Source organism: Amphibalanus amphitrite, unplaced genomic scaffold, assembly GCF_019059575.1.
Source record: "Amphibalanus amphitrite isolate SeventyFive unplaced genomic scaffold, NRLGWU_Aamphi_draft 000297F_arrow, whole genome shotgun sequence".
NCBI lineage: Eukaryota > Metazoa > Arthropoda > Thecostraca > Balanomorpha > Balanidae > Amphibalanus > Amphibalanus amphitrite.
In genome coordinates, this window is record NW_024881792.1 from 606,676 (window position 1) to 631,761 (window position 25,086).

At 44.3% G+C, this 25,086-nt stretch overlaps 1 protein-coding gene and 1 long non-coding RNA gene across 3 annotated transcripts in view; one reads left to right on the top strand and one right to left on the bottom strand.

Moving 5' to 3' along the window:
* Window positions 1-5,151, bottom strand: part of LOC122387761 (SH2B adapter protein 2-like) — a 167,308-nt gene extending 162,157 nt beyond the window's left edge. The window contains exon 1 of one of the 2 annotated variants that reach the window (XM_043378210.1): window positions 5,085-5,151. The gene's annotated coding sequence lies outside the window, so the exon portion shown is untranslated. Of the gene's footprint in view, window positions 1-4,969 lie in introns of both variants that reach the window. The other variant, XM_043378211.1, reaches the window with a different exon arrangement.
* A 775-nt stretch (window positions 5,152-5,926) lies between these two features.
* LOC122387762 lies at window positions 5,927-8,085 on the top strand. The gene is made up of 3 exons (XR_006257668.1): window positions 5,927-6,202; window positions 6,641-6,785; window positions 7,301-8,085. It is a non-coding gene; the product is annotated as an uncharacterized LOC122387762 (long non-coding RNA).
* The last annotated feature ends 17,001 nt before the right edge of the window (window positions 8,086-25,086 follow it).

Sequence of the window (25,086 nt, forward strand, 5' to 3'; positions counted from 1 at the left end):
CCTTGACCTGACCTGTGACCTCAAAATTCAACTTTAAAGTACTCATCTGAACCGTCTCGTCGCGTTCTTTCGTCTGCCGCCTCGTGCGTTTCGCTGCGCCTATTGGTTCTCGAGTTATCGGCTGGGGGCGTTTAACGCCCCCCCCCCCCAGCAAACGGTGGGTGGCGAAATACCCCAGCAACTGCCGGGTTAAGGCCCTACATCGGTGGCTCTGGGGTCCCACTCCCCACACCGACGCCTCAATGGGCCACACACCTATGCATCTCAAGGCTCTATAGGTGCATCAGAAGGACCCACACCGACACCTCTGAGGGCCCCACACCAGTATCTCTGAGCTCTGAAGGCCCCACACCGGTGACTCTGAGGACTCACCGGCGCCTGAGAGCACCATGTTGATGTTTAACGGCTTCAAAGGCCACTGAAGGCACCACACAAGCTCTCACTGAGCTCTTATGTCCCATACCGGCGTCCCTTAGGGTCCACATCTGTCGGGCACCCATCGGCGACTCTGAAGGTCCCACACTGACACTGTCGACTCCGAGGGCCCCACCTGCGTCTGAGAGCATCGTGGTGTCTCTAAGAACCACACAGGGCTTCTGAAGGCGCCTGGCAAGTTCTAACGCTTTAGCTCTGATAAGTCTCATGCCGCCCTCTGCATATAACAGTCCAACGCCGGCGCTTAGGTGATAAGGGCTCCTACATGCGAAAGAGAGTTGATAATTGATATGAATTCATAGGAAAAGGGGCGCCCGCCTGTGTGCAAGAGAACGGCGCCTGCCAGGGTCGTCGCCATGGATTTTTGACTGGGGGGGGGACATATCGGCAGACTTAAAACCCAAAAGTAGGTATTGCCGCCGCACCCTTAGCCCAATACACTATCTGTGTTAAAGGTCATACAAGCCGGTTTTTTTACAGTACACATCTGAAGTCCGATTCAATTTGACACAATTAGGGACAAAGCCGCTGCTCTTCTTTTAGGGTGTACCAATTTAATGGTATACTTTTCAGAGTCTCAAGAGTAAATGTATTTTTTATTTAAATGATGGCAAATATTTCGACCCCCATTGAGGAGCCTTTTTCAATGCGAAATTACATGGAATAACCTGAGTAAAAGAAAAAATGATTTTAAAGTCCCATTTAGGTGTACCAAATGTTGACGCATGCCACCAATCTGAATCTGATACATAATGCATTCATATGCCCGTGTAGGAGGAGGGGAGATATTACAGCCACAATCTCTCTTTTTGACTGCTGTAGGAATCGGCGGCGCGAAGCGTCGCGAAAAATGGCAAGAAAATTTGTCAAAATACAGCCCTAAAACACAGCCTTTGCAAGCCTTGTAGCATGTAAGAGGTCAGAACACCTAAGGTCCGGTCACCGAGTCAAGCAGCCTCTAAGTTTTGTGGTCCTGCATCAACCGTGCAGCTTGTTTCCTTGAAGCTGGAAATTTAGTGTAAGTCTGCACAACTGCGGGGTTGAAGCCGGAGACGGTCGGAGTTTACTTTTCTGCAAATAGTCATTTTTAAGCATCCTCGGGTGTTTATTTTGGGGGATTTGCCCCTCGGATTCCTCAACCGGGGGGACGCGTCTCCCTGTCCCTCCGTTTTCGACGCCCATGGCGCCTGCGATGCCCAGTACGGCCGCCTGTGATGCTCATAGGGGTGTCTGATTGCGAAAGACGGTACATATGATGCCTACTAGGGTGTCGACATGCAATTGAGGGGCGACTGCCAATGCCATAGCGGCTCCTCCGTACGAAAGACGGGCGTCTGCACTGCATGCCAAAGAGGAGCGGCTCTGAGGCAGTAAGGGCACCTACATGCAATAAAGGGGCGCCTCCGAGGCCTACGTATATGGGCGTCCACATGCAATAGCTCTTATGAGGGGCACCTATCAATGCCATAGGGGTGCATTCATACGAAACAGGGGCGCCGGCATGGCAGAGAGGCGCCTCCAATGTCAATAAAAGAGTGGCGCCTAAGACAAGGGCACATTTTATGCAACAAGGGGCGCCTGTTGGTCATATAGGGATGTCTCTGATGATGAATATAGGGTGCTTATATGCCAAAGAGGGGCGCCTATGGAGCTAGGGGCGCCTGGGAAACGAGGAAGACATTTGTATAAGGGGTTTCAGGGGTCATGCGCCGTTTAAGACAAATAGATTCTAAGTAAAAAAAAAATCGGAGAGGGGAATAACTTTTAAAAATAGTGCGGACTTTCCGCGCTGTTCGCTTCAGCGGTTACGCCCCTAGCCCCTGGGTACATCTGCCCGATCTCAGAAGCTAGATTTGGAGGTCATACTTGAAAGCAGTACGATGAAAAAATTGGAGGCCTCTGAAAATAGGAGGCCCCCTGGAAAAGGAGGCCCCTCAACAGGGTGGCCCGCCCACTTTTCATGACGTTCCTACGCCCGTGGCACGTGGAACCCCAACTTGATATAAAAATCCACCCCTGATGGTTGATCATGACAATGCTGTTTAGTTAGCATATGGATGAAGTATTCCTAATCCTAATCCTAATCCATGGAATACCTAATCCATGGTTAGCATATCCAACAAAACTGGCATTTGTCACTTCATTTAGCTAAAATTTTTGGTGGAGATTTTTCCAAGTGAATCGCAGGCCACATGGGGTGACTTTGCCACCATGTTATCAATGCAAAAATGAAACACTTGTCCGATGCAATTAAAAAAAAAAAATAAGGTAGCATCATTTTGATCTCCAAATTGGTTTTTAGAAAGTTAAAGTCTACAACGATAGCCCGATAGCCCGTTCGATTCTCTACACGATGCTGTTTTCCCCGTACCGGTCGGGCCCACGGTTACCGAGATATTGCACCGGGACCGGACCCGTGTCGGGCAAATTTGGCTGTTTTCGCCCGTTTTTGCCAGCCGATTAATACATGTAAAGTCTATGACGCGAATTTGCACTTTTTGGGCACGCGCCACGCGCTCGCTATCGATCCGATCGAGCTGAGACCCATCAAAGGCACGTTGTCCATCCTTGTTCTATGAGTTGCGCAAACTTCAGCGCGGTGTATATATGTGTAGGCTATGTGTATATATTAAAAATTAGCACAGGAATGCACAGTGGTAGTATAGAAAAGCAAAAACTGCCAAAATAAAACAATGGATGAAGCTGGGCCAAATTTTTCAGCACATCCTTATTCCAAGATCATATACATTTGAGTTGGCCAGTATGACTGGCTGAAGAAATATGTACCATTTTATAGATCAAAACGCTGATAATAAGGGTGCCGGAAAGTTGCCACAAGAACGTCCTCTTTCTGTTCCTCTGAATGCCACTGGAAGAAAGCGGCAAGGTCATAGAGTACCGATACAATCATATTTCTCACTTATTTCTCTATTCTGAACCATTTTTCATTTTCTTTTTACTATAAAATGTCAATTATTTTCAACAAGTATAATGTATTATAAAAAGCAATGTATCTCTCCTTTTTGTACATCATTTAAGAGCGAACATCATCGAATGGCTTTATATTTTTCCCAAATTAAGCAATTAAGGATGGTTCCCCTTCCCCATACAACTGAAAAAAATGTTTGGGAAATATTTGTTAGCGTTAAAAAGCCATTGCTTGGCATAGTGGCACAGTGCTCCATTTTTCAGACTTTTTGGTGGCAAATCACACCTAATGGGGAAAATATTTTCATCCCTGAAATATGAATGACCGACATTACTTCATCTCTGAAAAAAAGTTTCATGTAGTCCCAACAGCCAGTTTACACGTCACTTGATAGTTGATGCACCCACATCCTTTTGTTTCACACCCTGTCAAGATCCTGACATGAAATCCTAGTTTATCAGTTGGAATAAAAATTGGCATTGTGCAAAATTGGCATTGGGCACCATTGTGCAAAAATACTTCAGTTATTTACTTCCTTTTTTCTCATCCTTGGATTTTTTTTCTTCATCGGCACACCCAACCAATATCCAATTTTAGAACACTGTAGTGGCAGTCACCCCTTTTTCGGTTTAACTTTGCCACAACTCATTTTCTTTAAAAAACTATATTTTCAGGCAAGATATAAATACAATAATAGCAAAACCAAAAGAGCTAATCTTCATCCATGTTTTGAACATAGAGTCATCCCAATATGTTAACAAGTTTTAATAATACAAGCATCTTAAGTTGAAAACATGGCAAAGTCAACCCTGTTTACGGTATACATTTCATGAATATTGTTGCTTTCATCAATTGCTGACAGTTTAAAAGCGATCATTCATTCGGAATAGCAATGGTGAGCATTTTAACTTTCTGAGGTTATGTCACTTACGATGACCTGGTGGACGACAGTGAAAACAGGGCGCCTGGGGCGATTTGATCAAGGTTCGTGAAATTCACACGCGACTTTTAGCATGTAGAAGGCCCACGGAGGGGGAAAAGTTCCAAATGTCACGTGACTAATATGCCCTCTGGCGCCCTGTTTTCACCAGCGTCCGACCTGGTGACCTGACGTTGCATGACCCGGGCCTCACATTTTTACAACATGTGCAGAAAAGATGCATGATAAGGTGTGTTAAAAACGGGGGCGCTGCGCACAGCTGTTTTCCAGATATTTGCATAAAACCTGAGGGGGGGCATGACAACATCCCCCAGCACAGCGCGGGTTTGACGACCCTCGATTTTGACGAGTTTGGCGCCCCTTCGTATGAAGCGCCCCCGGATTGCCATGTCACCCCTATTTTGACATGCCACCCCCCTCCCAAAAATTCCTGGATCCGCCCCTGCTACCCATGTGACCGTCATACCCCATGGAGTGGGGTAAGACAGGTTTTTGCAAGGTTTTGCAAAAATAGCTGCAGTCTATTTGTTGAATCAGCTCTAAGTCTCATCTTCTGGCAAATGGAAGTGAAATGTCTAAAAAAGGTTTTCACTCAGTTGCCCGTTTCTATGATATTGTTTCTTACAGGCCGAAAAATGGCTCCAAAGTTAAGGTGTCCGTCTTACCCCACATTCCCCTAACTGAGGAAGCGATATCAACAACTGCTTTTTCCTCTCCGATATGGCTTGCTGGTTCGTGAATAAGATACGAATCATGCAAAAATATGTGTTGATAACTCACTTGCTCTGAGAGCAGTCACCCAAAAATATTTATAAAAACGATACACCTCAACCCAAGGCCCTATATAGAAGGTATGCTCATTAGGCCGAAGCAGCGATTTCCGTGACGTCACTGGTACGAAGGGTCGGACGGCTGTAATGCAATCCTATGGAAAATGACCCAACTTTAGGGCTCTCCCACATAGCTGCCAACCTCGACACTAAGGTAAAAGTTATATCACATAAAAGCTCAAATCAAGACGAACAAGAAACCTATCTGACGTTTTTACGTAATACTAACGGCTTAAACTCTATTCAAGTATATTCAGAGCTCAGCATTACCTCACTTTTTCTGCCGTCAATGCCACTACAAATGTCTAGTCGGCGCACGTGCGCTTGTCGAGCGGGGACCACCAGTCGGGCGATTCAGAGCTGCCGCCCAATCAGAACGCCGCAATGCCGTGACGTCATTGGTCGCACACGACACGTTACGGAGATAGGGATGAGACAGCCCTGACCTCAACCAGCTCTTGAATTTGTCGGACGGTGGCCGGACTATCTATAAGAATCTTGGGCCGGACCAAGGCTATCCCCGCGTTCGATGTCTCTCGGACGGCGAAGATTCTACGCCGTCCGGCCAATCACGTTCCATAACCGCAGCCGAGCCCCCGCTAACCTTGAACGTGATTGGTCGGACGACGTAGAATCTTCGTCGTCCGAGAGCGTATTTACAAATTGCAACCGAGCTCCGCCGTAGGGTATTTTATTTCCGCCGTAGTGTATTTCACTTGGGGGATTTTCTACCATACATCTGCCTGAGCTTAGGGTAATGGGGATGTTCGGCTTATTTCCTCACCAGGTGGCAGCACTGCCTTCTTTGGACACAGAAACTGTGGCGGCGAATGCGCCACTGTGTTTTACACTGTGTGGAGTCGGTGCGGTGTCGGTCCTCCGAGGGACTGAATTTCGGTGAATTTGATAGCAATTGATTTGAATTTTGCTCAGATGGGTTGTGAATTTATATTCAGCAAGTGTCACAAACATGGAAAGGCAAGTTTACAAAGGACAGGAGATTTGGAAAGGCTTCAATTGACGTAGCCGAAGAGAGGCGAGAAGCCGAAGATAGACAGACTCCAAACGGTAATTCCATCGATGTAACACGTTTCCCGACATTTTTTTATGGCGAGCATAATTAAGAGTATAAAATAGTCTAACTTAACTCATAGCTGGATCTTGTATTGCCCATATGAGGTAATTCACCTGTGTAAGTTTATGGGCATATCAATATAGGAAGTTGACCTGCCCTTTGAGAAAGGCATTAAAAGATGATACATGCTGCTGAGAATGATTATATAAATTCAATGCATTTTTATAAGATTCATTGCAAGCATTTTAGCAGTGTTCTTTTGTCTGGTACCAAAGATATTGCATGCAGATAAAGGTTATGATGGAAAAAGACAAATACCTAGGATCTATTTTGACACCAGTAACCAGGAGGTACCTATATGTAATAGAACACTAAGCTACCTACTATTTATGAATTGTTACAAGTATTGATCATCCCACATGGTGTTCCAGGTGCCCAGTGCAATCATGCTTCTGGTGCGGAGTTGTCAGGATGGAGTCCGAGGAATCAAGGAAGGCAGAGGACCTGCGTATGAAGGAACCAGCCCTGTGGATGAAGATCTGAGGTGCATACAGAGGGATCCCACTGAAAGACCAGGTAGGAGTTGGTGAAAAGCTTGTGCACTGCAGTATATCATCCAGAAGTAACTGATAGCCTTTCTTGCAAAATGTTTTTTTTTTAACTCATCACCACCTAAAGCTACTCATTATTGATATAATATCTTAATTTCATCAGGTAAATAATTGTTTACTCTAAGTTTTGATTCACACTGAAGTGAACAATATTTTAGAATATTCACTCAGCTTTTTTAGCAACAAAATACGGGCAAGTTTTTTGTTGTTTTTAAAAATAAATTTTCACCTTCTAAAATATTTGTATATGTAACTGCAATAAAAGTGCATTTCAAAATTGCAAATACTTTTCATGGCTCTTGATGATGTCACTGTATCCAGTTCATCATATCAGATTTCAACTGTGTTTAAACTGCAATGTTTTGCTAATTGCTTCAGTATATAATGTCCTTTTATCCATGCATGTTAAACATATGTATCTCATTATGACTTGCCGAGATCTTTCCCTACTGTCTTATGCCATTTTTCATTTATCCACAGGTGCAATGCTGCATTGATAAGATCCAGATTCAAGAGCATGGATGCTACCAGATCCTGTGATTTGAAGTTACCTACCAGTGTCACTGCTGCTACAAATGACATCAGCAACACTTCCTTTGGTGAAAGTTTAGAGGAGCAAACAGTTGGTACTCTGTGTAGTCAAGCAGTGGAGTTTTGCCACAATCATGAAGTTGATTAAGGTGTCATTTTTTTTTTTGCTCTGGCTTCTGGGACACCTTGGATCTACATTGCAACCTATGCTAGTGTTCAACATTTCGTGTCGTAGTATCACTGATGCAAAGCGTGTTGCATCATACACAAATGAGAGCCAGCAAATTGGCAGATATTTTCTAGTGATAGAGAACTGCATGCCTTAAGCAATTGTTGAAGGTGATAAGTGGTGAATGGTAGGGCTCAGCCACTCAGCTGCTTCCTTCAAAAGCTATCAATCAGCTCTAGAAGAGCTGTCGTCATAGCAATGCTTCATATGTGAAGGATACTTGCCTGAACAGAACATTGTGGATTTGTTAATTAAGTACCTCTTTATTACAAGTTTGTGCCCATTACAAGCCAAGCTTAGTTTACTTAGTTCGTTGCAAGTTTTCCAGGCAGCCTTCACACTTGTGTCGCTGAATATTAAACTTTGACTGATAGACCGACGAGATATTGTCCCTTTCGCATCAGATTGTAATCAGTCAGTCGTGTTGGTAGAAGGTACAGTCTGCCTTAAAAGTACCGCGCAAAGTGACGGTGGATCCATCAAGCCTGACCGAGGAAGGGCCTGCTATAATTTGAAAGTCACCGAACCAATTGACCTGGGGAACGGACGAGGATGTCATATAGAGCCACGCAGAAATCGCCGGTGATTCGTTGCCCATCATTACAGAATGAACGCATGCCGGATGAAGGGTTAAGTCAATAATCTGTACAAACTAAAGGGATGTGATTGACTTATCTGACAGTGACGAGCGCTAGAGGTCAACTTAAGACCGTAGGTATGCGTTCTTGTCATGGAATGTGTGCTGTAAATCGATTGTTTCATGCGTGTGAATATATGTTGAATGTAATAAGGTTTTTAATTTCAACTGTGTAAGTTAAAATATGTGATAACATCGTATCTTTCGTACTCCGTAGCTTTTGGTGACCATTCGATCAGCTCCCTTTCCTTCCGCTCAATGACGATGTAGTAGTTTGCCTTTCACACGCGTCATTGTCTTCCTAATATCGAAATCAACTGTAGCTACTCATTTTAGCAAAATGATGAACCTGAAAAAGACATGAAACGCAGTTTCCGTTCGCGGCGCGTCGGCCGCCGTCGCCGCCCGCATGTTATCCCCGGCCCGGCCGGCGCCCGGCCGGCGCGTTGTGTCCAAAGCATACCGTGCTGCCACCTGGCGAGACTTTTCGGAACTCTTAGCGCGAACATCCCCATTACAATTTATCGGCGACGTTCGAAAATGATGCACCTTTTTTCGCAGTATAGGATATCGCATGTGCATATTTCTGCCTTTTTGGGTGCGCTTTATCGGTTTTTCGCGAGTAACTCGCGTAAAAACCGTCCGATCGCGACGAAACTTTCAATACCCCCGATTTTATCAATTTTACACCTACCCTGAAAATTTCATGACCCTGACCCAAATGACCTTTGACCTGTGACCTATTTCTCGAGACCATGTTTGGCCCGAATCGCGATTCGGCGTATGTCGGCTCGCATTAGCCGCGCGGTTGCAGTTTTCACGTGGTTTCAAGCGTTGAAACATGTGATATGATGCTGGTCCCATGCATTAGGGTAGGTGTCAAGGTCACCTGAAGGTCAGGTCAGCTCAATGACCTTTGATGACCTCGGTTCACTTTTTCGAGTATTACATGTTTCTAGGCTAGTTTTTGGAGCTGATTTCGAATTTAGCAACCATTTGAACATCACAGCGGGTGTAACGAAATTATCCAGACACCTTTCTTCCCGCTGTAAAAGCAAAACAATCTGGTACTTTTTCTTTTAACTGAGCTTGTAGCCACCTTTCATAAAAACACAGTTTACTCACCTCGTTGGTTTCTGCATATCTGAGTGGTTTCAAAGGACAGTCAGAGAGGAAATGAGGAACCCACACAGTGGCGAATGTTCTGGAGCATTTCAGCCAATGGATTCTCCAGCACACTGGCTTTGATGCGGACCAACGCCGTCTAAACCTGTGCCTGCGGTTGAGCAGTGCTTATGGCGGGTGGCTCTTCATACACCTCCTGCTGAACAAGAGCCCACAGGTTTTCGATTGAATTGGGATCGCGACTTTTTCCAAGTCATAAGCGTTAGCCCAGAATGATTGAAGGTTCTATCGGCATCACTTCCCGTTCTTTTAGGGACTTTTAAGTAGCGCGCCGCCACGCATGAAGACAGCGTGGCTTGAATCAGGCATCAGTGCGCGTTCAGAAACCGTGCCCTCCTATGCCGTCTGGTTGAGCGCCTCCAATCATGCTCCACCACCTTCCCTGGAAAAGCTCCACCCTTGCCTATGGGGCAAAATAAAAGGGACAAAAACACAAAACAAGACAGATAAAAACAAAGCAAAATTAACTCATTACATAATGAAATTCAGGCTGGAGCAAAAACATAGGTAATAGGTTATGTCAAATTAGAATGAAAGTTTAAAATCAACCTCACCAGGCCTTACGGTCCGACCGGGTTCTAACCACCTTACTTCGCCTAACTTGACCCAGTTCAACCTAGCCTACCACAACACCTGCAGAGTGCAGAGGTACATACCTTCCTGGAAAAATGACGCCCAGGGAGATGACTGTCCAACTTATTGAAACACTACCATGATTGCTTGTCAAAATGTGTGTCATCATGCTCTTGTTTGACACAGAGGTCGACAAAATTCATGGAGTTTCTCCGACTACCTGCCAATTTTCTCCAGGCTTTTCTTCGCGATTGTGAGAAATGATGAATTTGGATACCTATCCACGCAACCCAAAACACTGGTATACGGCAGTCATAAGCTCTTGTTACACTGCCAAATTTTGGTACACGAATGTGCACGACTATGCAGGTCATCCTATGTCGCGGACCGATTCGGGATCTTTCTTCCCCGGTCTTGGCATTTCGCAGACCATTCGGTGTCCACCGCGCGACTTTTACGGCTCGTCACGACCGCCACAAATTTTTCATGAAAAATGAAAATTTCGTGGCCGTTCTCCGAACTTGTGATAAACGAATATAATCACCAAACAGTCGCCGAGTCGGCGGCTACATATCGCTGCGTGCGCCGACTTGTTGCCAAGGTATCGCCGACTGTTCGCCACAGATAAGTGCCAATGATGTAAAATACAATACAATACAATACGCGCACGCAGTCCTCTGCCGACTGAAACCCGGGTGTCTTTTGCTCCTGCGAGTCCCCCCCCCCCCCAACCCCTACCCTCCCCGCAGCCAGCGCCGGCCTCCTGCCCTCCTGCCCCGCGTCTCATCTCCCCTTTTTCCTAGTCCCCCTACCCACTCCCTCCCTCCCTCACCGCGCGTCGCTGTCGGGCCCTTAGCAGGGGTCGGCAACCTACGGCCCGCGGGCCGGATCCGGCCCGCGGCTGGCATCAGTAACTAACATTGTGTTCCGGTCCGTTGCTCCTGCGCGTGATTGTAACAAATTGTGACCATGCTCCGGCCCGCCGGTTGCTTCCAAATCACATATAAGGCCCCCATCCAAAAAGAGGTTGCCGACCCCTGCCTTAGCGTCTTTGCCGCTAAGGTGGCTATTTCCCGTTATTGAGACTTTTCCTTGTATTTGAAGAAATTCCTTCAGATTCGCAATAAACATCGCAAGAATTAGCGACTATTATTGATAAATCTCAACTATTTTTCTCTTGTCTCAAGCGTTTGGCAGCTGAAGAAAACAAAGCGGTCGACAAAAACACCACTTTCTCCGACTGCCAATAAGAGCGATATTTGGTTATGAATTGGTAGGGAAACCGACCTTATAGGCACAGAGCTGCTTCTGACCGGATCAGACCAGGTCTGACTAGGGAGAAAGTGGAGAAATTGTAGAAAACTGTCATCACTAAATTGTTACTCGTGCTGTTGTTAGTCGATGACATAGGTGTATGGATGTAACAATGCTGGCTTTGCTAATCTTAGAATTTCTTCCATGATATTTTCTTCTTTATATGATTTTCGCTCGCTTATTTTTCTCTGACTAGGGTCAGATGGTCAGAGATTTTATCGACCTCTGGTTTGACAAGTGATGTATAATAAATGTGATATTCAATAATTACTCCTGACTGTTGACTGTTGTGTGCACTGTGCACTGCTATGTGCACCTAAAGTGACTGGTGGTACATGACAAAAGGTTGAGCAACTGTGAAGTTCATGCCCTTGGTCTTGCTGGTGCCAAATGCCTATAGCTAGGATCAGTGAGGGTTGTAGACATGCTACATACATTGTGCATTGAAGATATTGGCACAAAGCTCATCCGTAATTACTATGCTTAACACCTAATGCAAGAAGCGACATAAATGCCCAGATGATAAAGCTCTCTGGTCAACAACACACAAATTTATTGACATACTTTGCAGGTACATATTTACATTCATGGCAAATACTTTCGATTTGATTCAGAAACTAGTTGCTAGTAAGCTTGCATTTTTGTAGGCACAACAACGACCATATATTAAATCATAAAAAAACCTTCTCATGGCATTCATCAATAACTTTCTACCGAACAAGTACCTTATACCTAGCTTCCATGCAATGATTCTAAAATTTGTCCGCAATCCATCTATATCTCGACTGACACAATGAATTTCAAATACCCTAACAACACCTATAACTGTACATAAGAAGAATGAAATACTACAAGAATTGTGAATCTATGAAGTTATTCTCACATGCTGAATGATGAAACTCTACTTTTGTCGTCCATTTCCATGTTTGATTGAGCCATCATATAGAACTGTTTCCGTTCTACAGTCACAAGCTTTCCCACAAATCTTGAATTTTTACACATCATCTTGAACCATGCTCCAGTCTTTCCAACAAAGCAATTTTGATTTGTTGCAACAGCTTCAGATCATGATATGCTTGAGGTTTGTTACACCATTTGTCAGACAAATCTCTACAAAATGTGTATCAATTCCCAAACTAAGTAATTGATCATATCAGTATTTGCAGTTTCCACACAATGTTTCATAATACTATTTTATGTTTATATAAAGAAACTCAAATAATCCACAAATTGTTATTGAAACACTCCCACTTCAAGAATTCACAGCAATAACAGTAGAAGTTCACGTCTGTCAAACTAGCAGCGAGCAGCGAGCAGCGAGTCCAGCAGCGAGAAACGGGCCATCCCGATTTAGCTGAAGTTTGGCTCACAGAGCCTTCTCAGCACGCTGATTCCGAAAATCATGGTCTCTAGGGTGGAAATATTGACCGTTCTCGAGATAGAACCCTCTAAAGTTCTTACCACCCATGACCGGGCCATCCCGATTTGGCTGAAAATTGGCTCACAGAGCCTTCTCAGCACGGTGATTCCGAAAATCATGGTCTCAAGGGTGGAAATATTGACCGTTCTCGAGATAGAACCCTCTAAAGTTCTTACCACCCATGACCGGGCCATCCCGATTTGGCTGAAAATTGGCTCACAGAGCCTTCTCAGCACGCTGACTCCGAAAATCATGGTCTCAAGGGTGGAAATATTGACCGTTCTCGACATAGAACCCTCTAAAGTTCTTACCACCCATGACCGGGCCATCCCGATTTGGCTGAAAATTGGCTCACAGAGCCTTCTCAGCACGCTGATTCCGAAAATCATGGTCTCTAGGGTGGAAATATTGACCGTTCTCGAGATAGAACCCTCTAAAGTTCTTACCACCCATGACCGGGCCATCCCGATTTGGCTGAAAATTGGCTCACAGAGCCTTCTTAGCACGCTGATTCCGAAAATCATGGTCTCTTGGGTGGAAATATTGACCGTTCTCGAGATAGAACCCTCGCAGCGAGTCCGGCAGCGAGAAACGGGCAATCCCGATTTCGCTGAAATTTGGCTCACAGAGCCTTCTCAGCACGCTGATTCCGAAAATCATGGTCTCTAGGGTGGAAATATTGACCGTTCTCGAGATAGAACCCTCTAAAGTTCTTACCATCCATGACCGGGCCATCCCGATTTGGCTTAAAATTGGCTTACAGAGCCTTCTCAGCACGCTGATTCCGAAAATCATGGTCTCTAGGGTGGAAATATTGACTGTTCTCGAGATAGAAGCCTCTAAAGTTCTTACCATCCATCACCGGGCCATCCCGATTTGGCTGAAAATTGGCTCACAGAGCCTTCTCAGCACGCTGATTCCGAAAATCATGGTCTCTAGGGTGGAAATATTGACCATTCTCGAGATAGAACCCTCTAAAGTTCTTACCATCCATGACCGGGCCATCCCGATTTGGCTGAAAATTGGCTCACAGAGCCTTCTCAGCACGCTGATTCCGAAAATCATGGTCTCTAGGGTGGAAATATTGACCGTTCTCGAGATAGAACCCTCTAAAGTTCTTACCACCCATGACCGGGCCATCCCGATTTGGCTGAAAATTGGCTCACAGAGCCTTCTCAGCACGGTGATTCCGTAAATCATGGTCTCAAGGGTGGAAATATTGACCGTTCTCGAGATAGAACGCCTCTAAAGTTCTTATCACCCATGACCGGGCCATCCCGATTTGGCTGAAAATTGGCTCACAGCGCCTTCTCAGCACGCTGATTCCGATAATCATGGTCTCTAGGGTGGAAATATTGACCGTTCTCGAGATAGAACCCTCTAAAATTCTTACCATCCATGACCGGGCCATCCCGATTTGGCTTAAAATTGGCTCACAGAGCCTTCTCAGCACGCTGATTCCGAAAATCATGGTCTCTAGGGTGGAAATATTGACCGTTCTCGAGATAGAACCCTCTAAAGTTCTTACCACCCATGACCGGGCCATCCCGATTTGGCTGAAAATTGGCTCACAGAGCCTTCTCAGCACGGTGATTCCGTAAATCATGGTCTCAAGGGTGGAAATATTGACCGTTCTCGAGATAGAACGCCTCTAAAGTTCTTATCACCCATGACCGGGCCATCCCGATTTGGCTGAAAATTGGCTCACAGCGCCTTCTCAGCACGCTGATTCCGATAATCATGGTCTCTAGGGTGGAAATATTGACCGTTCTCGAGATAGAACCCTCTAAAATTCTTACCATCCATGACCGGGCCATCCCGATTTGGCTTAAAATTGGCTCACAGAGCCTTCTCAGCACGCTGATTCCGAAAATCATGGTCTCTAGGGTGGAAATATTGACCGTTCTCGAGATAGAACCCTCTAAAGTTCTTACCATCCATGACCGGGCCATCCCGATTTGGCTTAAAATTGGCCCACAGAGCCTTCTCAGCACGCTGATTCCGAAAATCATGGTCTCTAGGGTGGAAATATTGACCGTTCTCGAGATAGAACCCTCTAAAGTTCTTACCATCCATGACCGGGCCATCCCGATTTGGCTGAAAATTGGCTCACAGAGCCTTCTCAGCACGGTGATTCCGTAAGTCATGGTCTCAAGGGTGGAAATATTGACCGTTCTCGAGATAGAACGCCTCTAAAGTTCTTATCACCCATGACCGGGCCATCCCGATTTGGCTGAAAATTGGCTCACAGAGCCTTCTCAGCACGCTGATTCCGAAAATCATGGTCTCTAGGGTGGAAATATTGACCGTTCTCGAGATAGAACCCTCGCAGCGAGTCCAGCAGCGAGAAACGGGCCATCTCGATTTAGCTGAAATTTGGCTCACAGAGCCTTATCAGCACACTGATTCCGAAAATCATGGTCTCTAGGGTGGAAATATTGACCGTTCAGCCAAATCGGGATGGCCCGGTCATGGATGGTAAGAACTTTAGAGGGTTCTATCTCGAGAATGGTCAATGTTTCCACCCTAGAGACCATGATTTTCGGAACCATCGTGCTGAGAAGGCTCTGTGAGCCAATTTTCAGCCAAATCGGGATGGCCCGGTCATGGATGGTAAGAACTTTAGAGGGTTCTATCTCGAGAATGGTCAATGTTTCCACCCTAGAGACCATGATTTTCGGAATCAGCGTGCTGAGAAGGCTCTGTGAGCCAATTTTCAGCCAAATCGGGATGGCCCGGTCATGGGTGGTAAGAACTTTAGAGGGTTCTATCTCTAGAACGGTCAATATTTCCACCCTAGAGACCATGATTTTCGGAATTAGCGTGCTGAGAAGGCTCTGTGAGCCAAATTTCAGCGAAATCGGGATTGCCCGTTTCTCGCTGCCGGACTCGCTGCGAGGGTTCTATCTCGAGAACGGTCAATATTTCCACCCAAGAGACCATGATTTTCGGAATCACCGTGCTGAGAAGGCTCTGTGAGCCAATTTTCAGCCAAATCGGGATGGCCCGGTCATGGATGGTAAGAACTTTAGAGGGTTCTATCTCGAGAATGGTCAATATTTCCACCATAGAGACCATGATTTTCGGAATCAGCGTGCTGAGAAGGTTCTGTGAGCCAATTTTCAGCCAAATCGGGAAGGCCCGGTCATGGATGGTAAGAACTTTAGAGGGTTCTATCTCGAGAACGGTCAATATTTCCACCCTAGAGACCATGATTTTCGGAATCAGCGTGCTGAGAAGGCTCTGTGAGCCAAATTTCAGCTAAATCGGGATGGCCCGTTTCTCGCTGCTGGACTCACTGCGAGGGTTCTATCTCGAGAACGGTCAATATTTCCACCCAAGAGACCATGATTTTCGGAATCAGCGTGCTGAGAAGGCTCTGTGAGCCAATTTTCAGCCAAGTCGGGATGGCCCGGTCATGGGTGGTAAGAACTTTAGAGGGTTCTATCTCGAGAACGGTCAATATTTCCACCCTAGAGACCATGATTTTCGGAATCAGCGTGCTGAGAAGACTCTGTGAGCCAAATTTCAGCTAAATCGGGATGGCCCGTTTCTCGCTGCTGGACTCGCTGCGAGGGTTCTATCTCGAGAACGGTCAATATTTCCACCCTAGAGACCATGATTTTCGGAATCAGCGTGCTGAGAAGGCTCTGTGAGCCAATTTTCAGCCAAATCGGGATGGCCCGGTCATGGGTGGTAAGAACTTTAGAGGGTTCTATCTCGAGAACGGTCAATATTTCCACCCTTGAGACCATGATTTTCGGAATCAGCGTGCTGAGAAGGCTCTGTGAGCCAATTTTCAGCCAAATCGGGATGGCCCGGTCATGGGTGGTAAGAACTTTAGAGGGTTCTATCTCGAGAACGGTCAATATTTCCACCCTAGAGACCATGATTTTCGGAATCAGCGTGCTGAGAAGGCTCTGTGAGCCAATTTTCAGCCAAATCGGGATGGCCCGGTCATGGATGGTAAGAACTTTAGAGGGTTCTATCTCGAGAACGGTCAATATTTCCACCCTAGAGACCATGATTTTCGGAATCAGCGTGCTGAGAAGGCTCTGTGAGCCAAATTTCAGCTAAATCGGGATGGCCCGTTTCTCGCTGCTGGACTCGCTGCTCGCTGCTCGCTGCTAGTTTGACAGACGTAGAGCAGAACTAGCAAACAAACATTGCGCCACATTTCGTATGAAACGCGCCATCGCCCTGAAGTTTCTACCACAGACGGTAGTTCAACCGCAGCCGTAGTGCGAAAACCCCTGCCCACCTTACCCCACGGCGGAGCTCGGTTGCAATTTGTAAATACGCCGTCCGAGAGACATCGAACGCGGGGTATATCAAGGCCGTATATGGCTATATAAAAACCGCATATTTACGTCTGAGCGCTGTTCGGCAACCGGCTATTTTGTGTGCAGGGTATGACGTATTTCGCGAGCCGACGTCACAGGCGGTGACGTCGGCTCGCGCGCGAGCCGAGCGCCAACGACAAACTAACGGGAACCTTCGGACACCCTCGGGGCATAAACCGCGGAGTAGCATATTGAGCGAGTCTTATAAGGAAAATTCATATATTTTCGTTTCTCAAATGATAATCAGGGTGTCTCTTACCTTTTTACATATCATTTAGGCTTACCTAACACTTCAGTTGCCAAATATCTGCAATTTATTCAAGCGAAGGTATTTTCTATCGTAGAAGAATAACCTTATGCTCACTATCTTTAAACAATCCAAAAATTAGCCTAAAATCAATGAATATATTTCGGAAACGTTCCTTCTTCAGTTCAAAAAGTTAACTATACAAGCCACAGAAATGTACAAATAATTGAACGTCACAAAAGCGCCGAATTCACTGATCCCACCAACGAATATTAGTCACATTCTCGTGCCATATAAGTAGAATGGCCTCTTTTAATCAACGCAAGACTAAAATAACAGGTATACATAAGGTAGCGTAACCAAATACAACTGTATGAGATCACTTGTGATCTAACGAATAACTAATAACTATGCTAGTCAATTTAGAAACACACAATATAATTACAACTAACATGCAAGGTATACACAACCAACTACTCAAAAGATCGATTGTCTAGCCAACAAACTAGCCATTCAACCAATTATTCAATCAACTAGTTACACCCATTACATGTAATGGGTGTAACCCATGTAATGGGTGTAACTAGTTGATTGAATAATTGGTTGAATGGCTAGTTTGTTGGCTAGACAATCGATCTTTTGAGTAGTTGGTTGTGTACACCTTGCATGTTAGTTGTAATTATATTGTGTGTTTCTAAATTGACTAGCATAGTTATTAGTTATTCGTTAGATCACAAGTGATCTCATACCTACAGTTGTATTTGGTTACGCTACCTTATGTATACCTGTTATTTTAGTCTTGCGTTGATTAAAAGAGGCCATTCTACTTATATGGCACGAGAATGTGACTAATATTCGTTGGTGGGATCAGTGAATTCGGCGCTTTTGTGACGTTCAATTATTTGTACATTTCTGTGGCTTGTATAGTTAACTTTTTGAACTGAAGAAGGAACGTTTCCGAAATATATTCATTGATTTTAGGCTAATTTTTGGATTGTTTAAAGATAGTGAGCATAAGGTTATTCTTCTACGATATTCAATAATGCTGCTCATTTTAGTACTTCGCCATCTTATTACACGAAGGTATTTTCAGTAAATATCAATAGTATAGACCGAAATCTTTTGAATAAAAACTCCAACCAACAGAAATAAAAATAACTTAATTTATTCCAACCATTTCCTACAAATAAACAACATAAAAACTCACTTTTACACACATCATTCATAATAAAGCATACTAACACGCCGCTTTTGACAATTGCGGCGTCAAGTGGCGCGCTGCTAGCGCTCTTTTTCGATCGCAGAGACCCTGCACGCGCGCGAGCACACTACGTCACGTCCGGGGGGCACAGGTATATGAAAAATCGCAGTGACGTAACACTTTTCTCGCTTCTCATTGGTCAATAGCCCGTTGCCGGGGTAACGTGCACGTATGTGAGCGCGGGCAAGAGTAGGGGAGAGTGGGGCTAGTTGTTACAGGGGTAAGTTATTACAAAGGAAATATCTTTAAAAATACTCTTGATATGGCGCCAATATTTACGCTAGCAGAAAGGTTACGCACATTTTACCGATGTCACTGCAGGCTCAGACCTGGTGGAACGCCATGTCGCCCTGTAGGCGCACTGGGGTAAGTTGTGACAGCAAAAGTATTTTTTGCTGGCCAACACTTTGGGTCGTTTTTTGTCAAGGTTATATGTGTAAGAATGTTGAATGTATGTTCACAAAATTAAGCGATGATTTCTTTTGTAAGATCACCAAGTAAAACGCACTAGCCTCTTCATGTAAACAAACATTTGAGTTCAGTCTTGTGAAAGTCGGCCGCCGCAGGGCCGGGGCATGTTTAAAGATGGCTACCCAAGACTGCTTATAGCGTGCTCCATTTCACCTGGGCGTAAATTTCGTGCAGAAAATTAAACTGGCAATGCATGGTGCCCTTGGCGTCGCAGTAAAGGCAAATCAGATATTGAGCCATGTTTGATGAGCCTTTTCATGCGTATGGAGTACAGTAATGGTTTATGCTTTATTGTTCTTGCCTTTCAATGAGAAAGGAAAGCATGTTTAGTATTATCCATTAGGGAGGCTTACGATCGGTTCCGATAGGACGGCCAATGACCGTTATAATGATGAAGAAACTACGAAAAAAGAAGTGTAACATGTTCGATAGGCGTTATCACTAGTGTATTCGCGGCCATTGGGGCGACGTAAGAAAAGAGGAAATCAACTGGCCCCAAGAACTTTAAATTATCAGTTAGCATGCATCTTTTCCTTGATATGTAGATAATTTACCATTAATTGTTAGAGAAAATTGCATATAAAATCTTCCATTTATGCTTTTTTCATCGTTTGCATAATATGTTCTTTTACTAAGCTAGAAACACTAATTACAAATAGTTCCCGCATCTCGTCAAGAACAATAGGAAAGGCTTGAAGTGAATAGAATAATCTAAATGGTTTTGTAATCTATGTGAAGACACTTCTAAAATTGCCTGTAGAAATATTGAAGCCAAAAGTTCAACTTTTTCACAAGACGGATGTCTATGAACCTATTCAACGTGTGACAACTCAGGGGTGCAGTTATTTTTTTTACATCTTAGTTTTTGTTTACGCGTTTTTAGACGTTTTTCGGCGCACTGTTGTTGAAGTTACACAGGCCTATTTTACAGCTATTTTTGATTCACAAAACTGCTGCAATTTTTAGAACTTTTTTTTGTGCATATCGACATTTTGATGGAATTGGAATGCATTAAAAGATGTTTATTCTTGAATCTTGAATGCCAATATAATAACAATGTGAATCGAGCCACGCTCGTAGCGATATATTACGAATCAATGATAATAACAGTAACCGGCAGAAAATATGTAGTTACCGCGATTGTATAAGATAATACTACATATTCCGCGTGAAATTGACAGGTGATACCACAATTAAAATAGCCTAAACAAATATTGCAATAACTGAAAGCTCATAATACCCGCCTAGCACTGCTAACGCTGACCATTTTCTTCGAACATGAAATGCTTACCATACCATAACATCTGAAGATAATGAACTTGAACCTCGAAAAGCGAGTTGTCCAGTTTCAGTCTCAGTTTGTGCGGTACTGGGATACATTCATTATCAGTGAATCAAATAAAAATTGTCCGGGGCATCATGCTGTGATTATATGAACCAGTTAATATGTATAAAGTCTAGTTATTGGCCAAACGTAACGACCACGGAGTCACGGACCGTAGGTTGACGACCCCGAAATTTAGCGAAATGAAGTATAGGTTCAAGCACTTTAAATAATGTTGGTGCGTGGTGTTGAATAGTGATGTAAATGTGGCCACAGTCTACAAACACGATAACAAATATCGATTGCGCTTCCGCTTCGCTCAACGAGAGCCATGCTCGTTCTTGCTCATGAAACAGTGCATCCCCATAAAATGAAAAGTCTGAACAAATGCATTCAGGTTCCTACCTCTGAATCACCTTATATTGAGATCCGTATCTTAACAGGAACACAAACGCGGCCCATCAATTTGTCAGTACTAAGGCAACAGCGTCTGACAAGTGACAACGCATCAAATGGCCAACTTCTGACACTATCTACCAATACGGTTACGGCAATAAAATTGCATTGCAAAATGCAAATAATATTGCACCATTTCCAAGCGCAGCTTGAAACCAAGTGCGACCAGCTAGTGTCATTTTCACAACCAAGTGCGACCAGTTAGTGTCTCGAGACACATTCCAACTGCATAGGTACCGCAGTAACCCATTAGGGGCGAAAGGAAACACATGACTTGTGTACGACCAGCGTTCTGTCAGCGTACGACGCATAAAGCAAACTGCTCAAACAACTGCGATCCCAAACAACACAACACAGAGCTCCGAAACGAATGGTTTACAAAAGTCAACGACTGACGACATCGAAACAGAACGTTCATCGGGACTAGTCACATGACACGGTCAACCCAGCTAGGCTATGGGTACTAATTGCGCTTCAAATTGACCTCTGACAGCCATTTACTTACGCTAGTTTGATGCATAAAACTGTACATTGAAACTCAAGCGGCAGCACATAGGTCTCCATCAAGGTGGTTATATACAACAGTCAACAGAGCACCTCGCTAAAACGAGCGCGAGCCGCACTGTCACACTGACAGTTAACACTGAGCCGCGAGTCGTGACAGTCGCACTGCGTCATATGCACGCAGATGTCGCACTCACGGCACCGTTGCTGGCACTGCACTGCGGGTGGACACGCGCGGTGCAGTAGCTCCACGGTGTGCGGCTCAACGGAGGGATTATCAGTCTCCGACCGGACAGTCCAGGCGGGAAATGCGTTGTCTTCAATCATGACCGCCGTCCCCGTCTCCGCGGAGTGCCGCACGGCGGCGACGCGGCGGCGTCGGATCTTGAGCTGGTGGACACTGGACTCCTGCCAGAGCTACCAGCTTCAGCCCTTCAGCATCCTGTCATCAGCAAACTCCAGCAGAGCTCCAATGCAACTGGGAAAATAAAATTTATGCTGTTCAGCTAAATCATGCAAAACATTTCCTTGCACAGGATTCTCTTGCGCAGTTCAGCAAAATCTTCTGTGATATCCATGGCCGTGACAAGAGGACTTGATGCCATTGTAAAAAAATATAGGTTCATTGGTTCTCATTTACCCACATCGAGCCTCTATAGGTACCATTCATTTGTATATCATGAAGTATGTTAACTACACAATATTTATGCAATAGACTGACATGAAATATGTAGGAATGGCAAGAGAGATGGGTGAATAAGCTAAATAGGTTGCAGGATTAATTGGCACCAAACAGGTCAGAAAGTAGATGTTCAAACAATCTTATTACAAACTACACCAGAGAAAGTCTTTGAATTAGGCACAAAATTATGCCACAGAAATAAAAACAATGCAGTTTTGTAGAGCATTTCCCAAAAGATAATTGTGATTCAGCCTTGCTCCCATCTGAGATTGAATAAATACAAATTATGAGGTGAAAGTTACTAAAAAGCAGTTTTTTTTTTTAGAAAACAGCTTCAATCCATGTTTGCCTGATTTCAAACTCAAGGCAACATCTCATAGCTTTGACAGCATGAAATTTCATTATTGAGGTTACAATTTCCATAATCTTTTCACAAACAGTGCACTTAATATGGATAACTAACACCAAATCAGCCAACCTTGTATCTTTATCTGGTGAAACTCAAGAAACCAATAAAGCAAACAATTTCTGAGCAAAACATTTAGGTATTTGACAAGCTCGACTACTGCCAGTGCCATGCAGCCTAATGCTAGTTGTTACAGATTAAATACCTACTTTTCAAATATAAATTTGGTAGTTCAATATATAATGAAATACCCAGCTCAATAGAGGCAATTACACTGTAAAAAATATTGACGAGCTATGTGTCAAAACAAGGGTCTCGAAACAGTCACCAGGTTGTCAATGCTTCCGGTACCTACCACTTGACTAGTTACCGCTTAGTTAGCTTACAGGCTGAGAACTATCCAGGTCGTTATGATCCGGTATTGTGATGATACCCTAGGTGTACCTTTGTTTTGAAGTGCTGAATTAACTATCAAGGTTGTTTGACGTTTGTTTTCGCCTCAATCCGAAACGAGGAAGACCCTCATCAAATTATTAGGTGAAAGCCAGCCTCAGGATGATCAAAATACTAAGGGTAGTTTTGTCATAGTAATCTGTGAAGGGTGAGGAACAAGCCGTAGCAATGCACTCGTCACTAAACCAGCCTGAGATTATTCGCCAGGTAGCTGCTGCGTTTCCCTACTTGCTGAATCATGTTAGCAACTTTCCATTTCCAGACACTTTTTACGGCAAATAAATTGTTGGGTTATTTGGAAGGTGAATGACAATTTTATTTCTATAAGTCAATACATTTGTATTTCCGATTGCCCTAAAACTTTTTTTTTAATCGTTTGCGGTAGGTTTTTATTGTTCGCAATAAAGTTGCGCACCCGTGAATCCTTCACTTAATGCGTTCCCGGCTTCCCGGCGCCAGTTGCGCTGTGCCGTGCCGCGTTCGGTCGGAGGTGCGCGCGTCTGTGCAGTGCGAGTGTTTATCACTGGGCAAACCTGTATCGTTTCCATTTGTGCAGTGTCTAGTTATGAAGAATTGCTTGCCGATATATGACCTGCAGTGATCGACGTTCTGATTCAATAACTTGCCATAAGCCATTATTCTCAACTAAATCGCGCAGAGACGTTTGCAAAGTTGTCGAGGGGGGGGGGGAACAAGAGCGATTTTAAATGAATTGCTCTCCATGCAGTGCAATAGGACTTTGGTTTAATTTTTCAAAAGTTGTGGAGCCGCCCCCGGTGTCCGGCCTGGCCAACTCTCTCAAGAACCGACAGCTAACGGATCACTGAAGTTTCACTACGACGATTTCCGCCAAAGTTATGAAGAAAAGGCAAGTGCAAGAAGTACAAAACTTCTCTTGGTAATCAAAACTTAGGTTTGGCAAATTCCAAACCCTAAGTCACTACAATTGTGGATATAAATAAGCTGGTTATTGACGGCCAAGCTCTGGCCAATCTGAGGTTCAGACCTATCATCAAGTTCATGAGGCAGCTGCGGTTGGGCGGCTCACGGGCTCCACTGCATAGGCTCAGACAGGTACTCTACAAAATGTCTTCTGTGTTCTTAGGTTCAGATCTATCTATATGTGCATGCTTCTGATTCGATTGATAACTGTTGACGGGCGCTGGAAGTGAAAGGTTCGCTTGATATACGAAAGGTGCATTGCAAGAAAGCATATTATTTCAGAAATACACTTTCATTTTATCTTGAGCGTTTTTGGAATGGGCCGGATGAATTCGTCATCAAACTGGTAAGAGATTTCGTTTGAAGACCACCGATATTTAATAATATGATGGTCTTCAAACGAATTCGCTGGCAAATTCGATGACTGGATTGGGCGGCGTAGGATCTGCTGGTCATCTGACTATGGGTTGAGCAATACGTTAGTTTTGACCTAGTTTGAGCTTCATTCGTTAAGTAGGAACAAGACGATGCTTCTTTTGAGCATCGTCACTAAACAAGCCGCCCTCGTTTTGACATTGTTTTTCGTTATTATTGTTACTAGGTAGGTTGTTATCATACACAGCATTAACGAGGACCTGCTTCCAAAACAAGGCAGAAACGCTCCAGCTATTTTTGGGACGTGGTAAAAACTAACCGACACCTGGTAACTGTCATCTGACGAACACAAAACAAGCCAGGGGCTCGCACCGTGTGTCAAAAGTAGGATGCAAAACTAGCCTGTACCCCCGACATTTAGCGTTGAGAATCATTTGACGAGGGGCTAGTCAATATTTTTTACAGTGTATGATCATGACAGTAGGTAAGCAAAGTAAAAACAAAATCAAACATTTCTTCTACAGAAAAAAGCACTTGTACCCACTGAACTTAATTTTACTAAATCACTTATTTGAATTATCAGTCATCACCAGACTTGCAAAAACTTTCTAGATATTATGCCACAAAAAATAAACAAAGTATCTGAAATTGCACAATATCAATATAAGCACCAGCCACTGGAGCGGTATGATGGGGTCTCGCAACTTGAACGTTCGGTCTGTAAGAGCATGCCTGACTTGACTTAACGGCTTTGAGACATCACCTTTGCAGCAGCTCCTATTCTTTTTTAACATAAACTTAAACTATCATTACCATGCGTTGATGATGAGGTGGCTGGTCTCGGGCGCATGAAAAGTAGCAGCCCTTCTTCCATTCTATTACCTTGTTTTCACATGCTGCACAAAATGTTTTT